This window comes from Myotis davidii, unplaced genomic scaffold (assembly GCF_000327345.1).
Source record: "Myotis davidii unplaced genomic scaffold, ASM32734v1 scaffold411, whole genome shotgun sequence".
NCBI lineage: Eukaryota > Metazoa > Chordata > Mammalia > Chiroptera > Vespertilionidae > Myotis > Myotis davidii.
This window is the reverse complement of record NW_006282917.1, coordinates 327,593-334,104: the sequence shown is the minus strand read 5'-3', so window position 1 is coordinate 334,104 and position 6,512 is coordinate 327,593. Positions and strand designations below refer to the sequence as shown.

At 36.9% G+C, this 6,512-nt stretch overlaps 1 long non-coding RNA gene across 5 annotated transcripts in view; it reads left to right on the top strand.

Annotated features, from left to right (window-relative positions):
* Positions 1 to 6,512, top strand: part of LOC107182605 — an 87,661-nt gene that overhangs the window by 767 nt on the left and 80,382 nt on the right. For 4 of the 5 annotated variants that reach the window (XR_001513326.1, XR_001513325.1, XR_001513322.1 and 1 more), the window contains exons 2-4: positions 961 to 1,063; positions 4,086 to 4,172; positions 5,400 to 5,451. This is a non-coding gene — a long non-coding RNA (uncharacterized LOC107182605). The remainder of the gene's footprint in view (positions 1 to 960; positions 1,064 to 4,085; positions 4,173 to 5,399; positions 5,452 to 6,512) is intronic. The other variant, XR_001513327.1, reaches the window with a different exon arrangement.

The following is a 6,512-nucleotide window of genomic DNA, read 5'->3' as shown; positions in this document are numbered from 1 at the left end:
TCCTCTCTCTCTCTCTCAATCTCTCTCTCTCTCTCTCTCTCTCTCTCTCTCTCTCTCTCTCCTCTCACTCTCAATCTCCTTCACTCTCAATCTCTTTGGTCTTTCTTAGTCTCTCTTGTCTCTCAATCTTGTGTATCTCTCTCAGTCTCTCATCTCCATCACTCTCAATCTCTCTTGTCTCTCTCAGTATCTTGTCTCTCAATCTCCTGTCTCTCAGTCTCATCTCTCTTAATCTCTCATCCCCCCCCCCCAATCCTCTTACAGATCTCATTTCATGGCTGCTTTGACTCACTAATAGTTTCTTATGGATCTTTATTAATTGCTTGCTATGCTCACGAATTTTTATTCATTTGACTTTTTTTAAAGAAGAAAAAAAGACCTATCTGTATTAAAATCTGTGGGGTGTCCTAAAGATCTTTCAGCATTCATTCACATTCGAACTAGGAATACAGCAGTAAATACCCCACCTAGTCTGTTTATATTGGACAAAGCTCTAGTTCATGTTAGAATTAATATTATTATTTTAAACGGACATTTTACAATCATGTGACAAAGTAACCTTTTCCTAGATCTCTCCCTCTCTTTTCTTCATGAGAATTTACAGAATTTTTGATTACTCGATTAGCAAAATGGTGAAGTTATCTTCTAATTTTAAGGGACAGGTCTTGAAATGGTTGTAGGTTGGCCTGTGGATGGGTTCTATAACTCCACCTCTTACTTTAATGAACTGATCAGCGTAGTGTTGATCTGAGACTTATATATGCTTTGATTTCTAAATAATTTATCAAATCATTGGGGGGAGAGGGTCTCCTTACTAATTTTCCACACAGGAGAAAGAGCACTATTATTTCCTGAAGCCAAGATTTTGCCACTTTTCTCCCCAAATGTCCCTGATAGATGCCTAGAAAAGATGCACGATTGATGAATAATACATTATTTATTTCCCTTTTATGTCTACAGGTGGCAGTGCAGAAGCCAAAATGGGAGCTTCTAGAAGTGGTTTCTGAAAAATAAGACCGCATATACACGAGTAAGCAAGCACAGGAATCTGACAAAACCACAGGTATGTAAAACAATTAAGCCACCTATCTGGTTTTATAATTATTGCATTCCACTATCGACATTTATACAGACTTTTATGAAGTGAAGCACTTTGAGGTGGTCTCAGAGGAGAAGACATGTTTATTCTGTTTCAGACAATGTATTTAAATAAAAAGGCTTGATCTCATTGTTGCATTCTTTTTTATCATTCTAAAAGAGAAGTACTGTTTGTGACCATGTGCCTTTGCATTTAACCAGTTGTTGCTTGATACTTGTTTTTAAGAACATTTTTCCTGAGATCAACCAATGAACTTGTATGCATATATGCATAACCCATGGACACAGACAATGGGGTGGTGAAGGCCTGGGGTGGGGGAACAGGAGCAGGCTAGAAGGTGTTAATGGGGGGAAAAGAGGATCTATGTAATACGTTCAGTAATAAATATTTTTTTAAAAGACAAATATAATTTTAAAAAAGAACACTTTTCCTGAAGCTGTATAAAACTGCAATTGTTATGAATAATTTCATTTGGGTAACAGTTTAACAGTCATCCTGTTGAGCCAATGTGACAAGTGTTTGCTTTTTACAAAATCTGCATCTCATTGTTGACTTGATATCTCACTTAGCAGAATACCGAAATACAAATGCATTAGGTATTCTTTTAAGCCAGGTTCTTTTAAACCAGCCCTTCTCTCTTTAACCATCTCATCATTTTTCTGCTCCTACCTTGCTGCTTTTCTAAGCCCAACATGTAAGATGTACCTTCATAATTCACCCACTTGACTGAACTACGACAGGTTTAATATGAGAGCAAAGACAATCAAGGTCAAAATTTTTTTTCATTATGACACAGTTAAAAAGAATTTGCCTTTGATTATCATTAAAATGCAATATTTTGTATATTAAGATGCTTTTCTTTTTATTAAAGTATAGTTGACATACAATATTATATATAGTTTCAGGTGTACAACATGCATAGCCAATAGTTATATTCCTTACAATATAATCACCAGAATAAATCTAGTAAACATCTGTCACCATACAAAATTATTATGATAATATTAAGGTCCCTTTTCAATAATTGAGTAGCACAGTGTTATGAATGGTAGAAGTAGCCAGAAGGGGGAAAGGTTCACCTTTGTGGATTTTGTTTTTCTTCCTTAAAATGGTGGGTCACGGTGCTCTCACAAGGAGGTTAAAGTTATTATGTTGGCTATAAAAGGATCAGGCATCAAAATGGATGTTAAAGAGAATGAAGCTTTCTCTTTCCTGAGGGGGTGTAAGTGTTCATCACAGTGCCAGAATGCGATGATATCGTGTGATTTTTGACATTCTGCCTTTACAGTTGAAGAGGGATTTTTTTTTAGCCCCTGCCAATGAGGGTGTAAAACAAAATCAGATGCCATTCTTGAAACTTAAAAATATCAAATTAGACATTTAACCCATAGAAAGCAAATTGAGAGCTCTCAACTAAAGACGAAGTTTCTTACTGTAAAAAGCCCATGGCCTGGCTGGCATGGCTCAATGATTGAGTATCAACCTATGAACCATGAGGTCACATTTTGATTACCAGTCAGGACACATGCCCAGGTTGTGGGCTCGATCCCCAGTAGGGGGCATGCAGGAGGCAGCCAACCAATGATTCTCTCTCATCATTGATGTTTCTATCTCTCCCTCTCCCTTCCTGTCTGAAATCAATAAAAATATATTTTAAAAAAAGATGGACCTCAGCTATCAAACCCAGACCACTTTCTTTTTTGTTGTTTGTTTGTTTGTTTTTAAAAACATATATGTATTTCTTTACTAATTTCGGAGAGAAAGGGAGAAGGAGAGAGAGATAGAAACAGCAATCATTGATCTGCTGCCTCCTGCACACCCCCACTGGGGATCGAGCCCGCAACCCAGGTACATGCCCTTGGCCGGAATCAAACCTGGGACCCTTCAGTCCGCAGGCCGACGCTCTATACACTGAGCCAAGCCGGCTAGAGCCCAGACCACTTTCTTAAAAAACAAAACAAAACCAAAAAACCATGGATATGAAGTGGCTTCAGGAAAGCTAGCGAACATTTAGGAACATGTAAATTTGCACTGCATGGACCTTAGATACATTACCTGACTCAGGAAACTGGGAAGTAACTAATCATCCCCCAATGTATCTAAGAGGAATAAGCTCTAATCTCCTAAGTCAGAAAGGAAAAGAGCACAGTTGAGCTTTTATTCCTTTTTTTAAAGATATTTTTTCTTAATTGATTTCAGAGAGAGGAAGGGGAAGGGGAGAGAGATAGAAACATCAATGATGAGAGAGAATAACTGATCAGCTGCCTCCTGCATGCCCCCTACTGGGCATTGAGCCTGCAACCCGGGCATGTGCCCTGACCAGAAATCAAAGGGGAACAGACTGACATACCTCGATGTGTGGGTGGAGAGACAAGGAGAGATAAACTAAAGAACTTACATAGTTATATGCATAGCCCATGGACACAGGCAATAGGTTGGTGAAGACTTGAAGGGGAGGTAGGGGCTGGGCAAAGGGGAGTACAGAGGGTAAGTGGGAGATAATCTGCAATAGTGTCAACAATAGAAAATATGCATATTAATAAGAAACAAACAAACAAAAGTGGTGACTTCCTGTATCATGGGTCAACATTCAACCACTTAGCCACACCCACCAGGCTTATTCCTTTTTTGAATTATAGCATTCTCATTATAGAGACATTAAGTGCTTTAGAGATATTTTATTTTTAAGGTAACTTAAAAATACAGTGTAAAATGCATTAATCCAGCGGTTCTCAACCTGCAGGTCGCGACCCCTTTGGCGAACGACCCTTTCACAGGGTTCGCCTAAGACCATCCTGCAGATCAGATATTTACATGACGATTCATAACAGTAGCAACATGACAGTTATGAAGTAGCACCGAAAATAATTTTATGGTTGGGGGTCACCACAACATGAGGAATTGTATTTAAAGGGCCAGAAGGTTGAGAACCACTGCAATCGAAATTGTAGTTTTTATATGTGTGTTCCTTCATGTAACCACCCAGGTCAAGATACAGAACATTTCAAGCGCCCCAGAAGATTTCCTCCTTTTTACACTGCTGGTCAGTTTTCATCCCACTTCCAACCTGAAGGTTAGTAACCACACTGTGATTTTTAGAGACTCCACTTGCTAGTTTGTCTGCTATTAAGCTCCATATAAATAGTATCATATAGAAGGGATTCTTAACTTGTGTGTCTTCTTTCATATAACAATGTCTACAAGATTCATCTATGTCATAGTGCATATTTGTAGTTCATTCTAGTCTATTGTTGAATAGTAATTCAATTGCATGGATATACCACAATTTATCCATTCTTCTATTAGATCTTTGAATTGCTTCCAGTGTGGCTAATACGAATAAAGCAGCTATAAACATTCTTGCTTATGTTTTTTGTGTGTGTACACATTCCCACTCATTTCTCTAAGAGTGAAATTGCGGGGTCATAGAGTAGGCTTATAGTTAGCTTTAGTAGATGTTGCCACAGTTTTTCAAAGTGGTTGTACCAGCTTAAATTCCAAAAGTAGTGTACAAAAATTCCAGTTGTATTACATTTTCACTAACACTTGGTTCTGTCAGTCTTTTTTAATTTTAGCTATTTGGGGAGCTGTATATTGGATCTCCATGTGGATTTTTAAATTTAAAAATTTTAATTGTGGTAAAATATATAAAATATAGAATTTATCATCATAACCATTTTTTAATTGACAGTTAGTAATATTAAGTACATTCACATTGTTTTATAACCATCACCACCATCCATCTCCAGAACTCTTTACCTCTTGGAAAACTGAAACGGTAACCATTAAACAACGAATCCCCATTCTGTCTCTATGAACTTGACTACTTTAATTACCGCATACGAGTAGAACAACAGAATATATATTCTTTTCTAACCAGCTTATTTCACTCAGCATAATGTCCTTAAAATTTATACATGTAGCAGCATGTGTCAGAATTTCTAATACTGAATAACATTCCATTGTGTGTGTGTATTATATATATATATCACATTTTGTTTAAACATTTGTCTGTTGGTGGACACTTGGGTTGCTGTCACCTTGTTGCTGTTGTGAAAATTGCTGCCATGAACATGGGTATATAAATATTTCTTCAGGACTCTGCTTCCCATTTTTTCGGGTACATACCCCAAAGTGGAATTGCTGGGTTATATGGTAATTCTATTGTCAATTTTTGTAGAACCACCATACTGTTTTCCAAAGCTACTGTACCATTTTACATTCTTAACAATGTACAAAGGGTTCCAGTTTCCCCACATCCTTGCCAACACTTGTTATTTTCTGATGTGTTTTCTTATAGTAACCATTCTAATGGGTGTGAGGTGATCCTTATGGTTTTAATTTGTTTTCTGGTAAGTAATATTGTTCAATGTCATTTCATAAACTTATTGTCATTTAGATATCTTGTCAAATTCCTGTTAAAATCTTGCTCATTTTAAGATTGGATCATTTGCTGTTGTTGTTTTAAATTTCTTTGTCAGAGTTCTTTTATATTCTACATATGAATTTGTGTTCAAATATATGTATTAGAAATGTTTCCCCAGTTTGTGTCTTGCCTTTTCACTGTCTTCATGATATCTTTGGATGATTATTTTTAAATCCTCGCCCAATTTTTTTAAAAATTGATTTTAGAGAGAGAGGGAGATGGACAGAGAGAAAGAAACATCAATGTGAGAGAGAAACATCAATGCCTCCCAGATGCATCCTGACTAAGGATTGAACCCACAATCTGGGAATGTGCCCTGCCAGGGAATCGAACCTGTGACCTTTTGGTGTATAAAAAATGACAGGGAATCAAACCTGTGACCTTTTAGTGTATAAAACAACACTCTCATACTGAGCCACACTGTCCAGGGATCTTTTGATGATTTTTAATGAAGTTCAATGATCAATTTTTTCCTTTATAGCTATTGCTTTTTGTGATCTATTCATGAAATCTCTGTCTACCTTGGGGTTATTTTTAAAAACTTTTTGTGGGGGATGTGCGATCAATGATTCTCTTTCATTACTGATGTTTCTACCTCCCTATCACTCTCCCTTCCTCTCTGAAATCAATAAAAATATATTAAAAACGAAAATAAAAAACTTTTGAGTTAGTTAATTATGTAAAGGCAATCTGTTTAGAAGATGCAATAAATTAACTATAAGCATATTTCAAATAAGAGCTCTTAGGTATAAATATTGGAGATTTTCTTTGCTGTAGCAGGTGCCAGAGAGGGAGTTTGAAAAAGTATATTTTTCAGTAAGATACAGAGACACAGATGCTGTCACTCAAGTGGCTGTCTCTCCCCAACACTGATTATGTCCTCAGGGTCCCTTTGAATGGGCCCTAGGGAACAGCCTTGCGATGACTTGGCTAGAACACAGAATGTGGCAAAATGGATAGGTATCTACTTTTCCTTATTGTAATCCA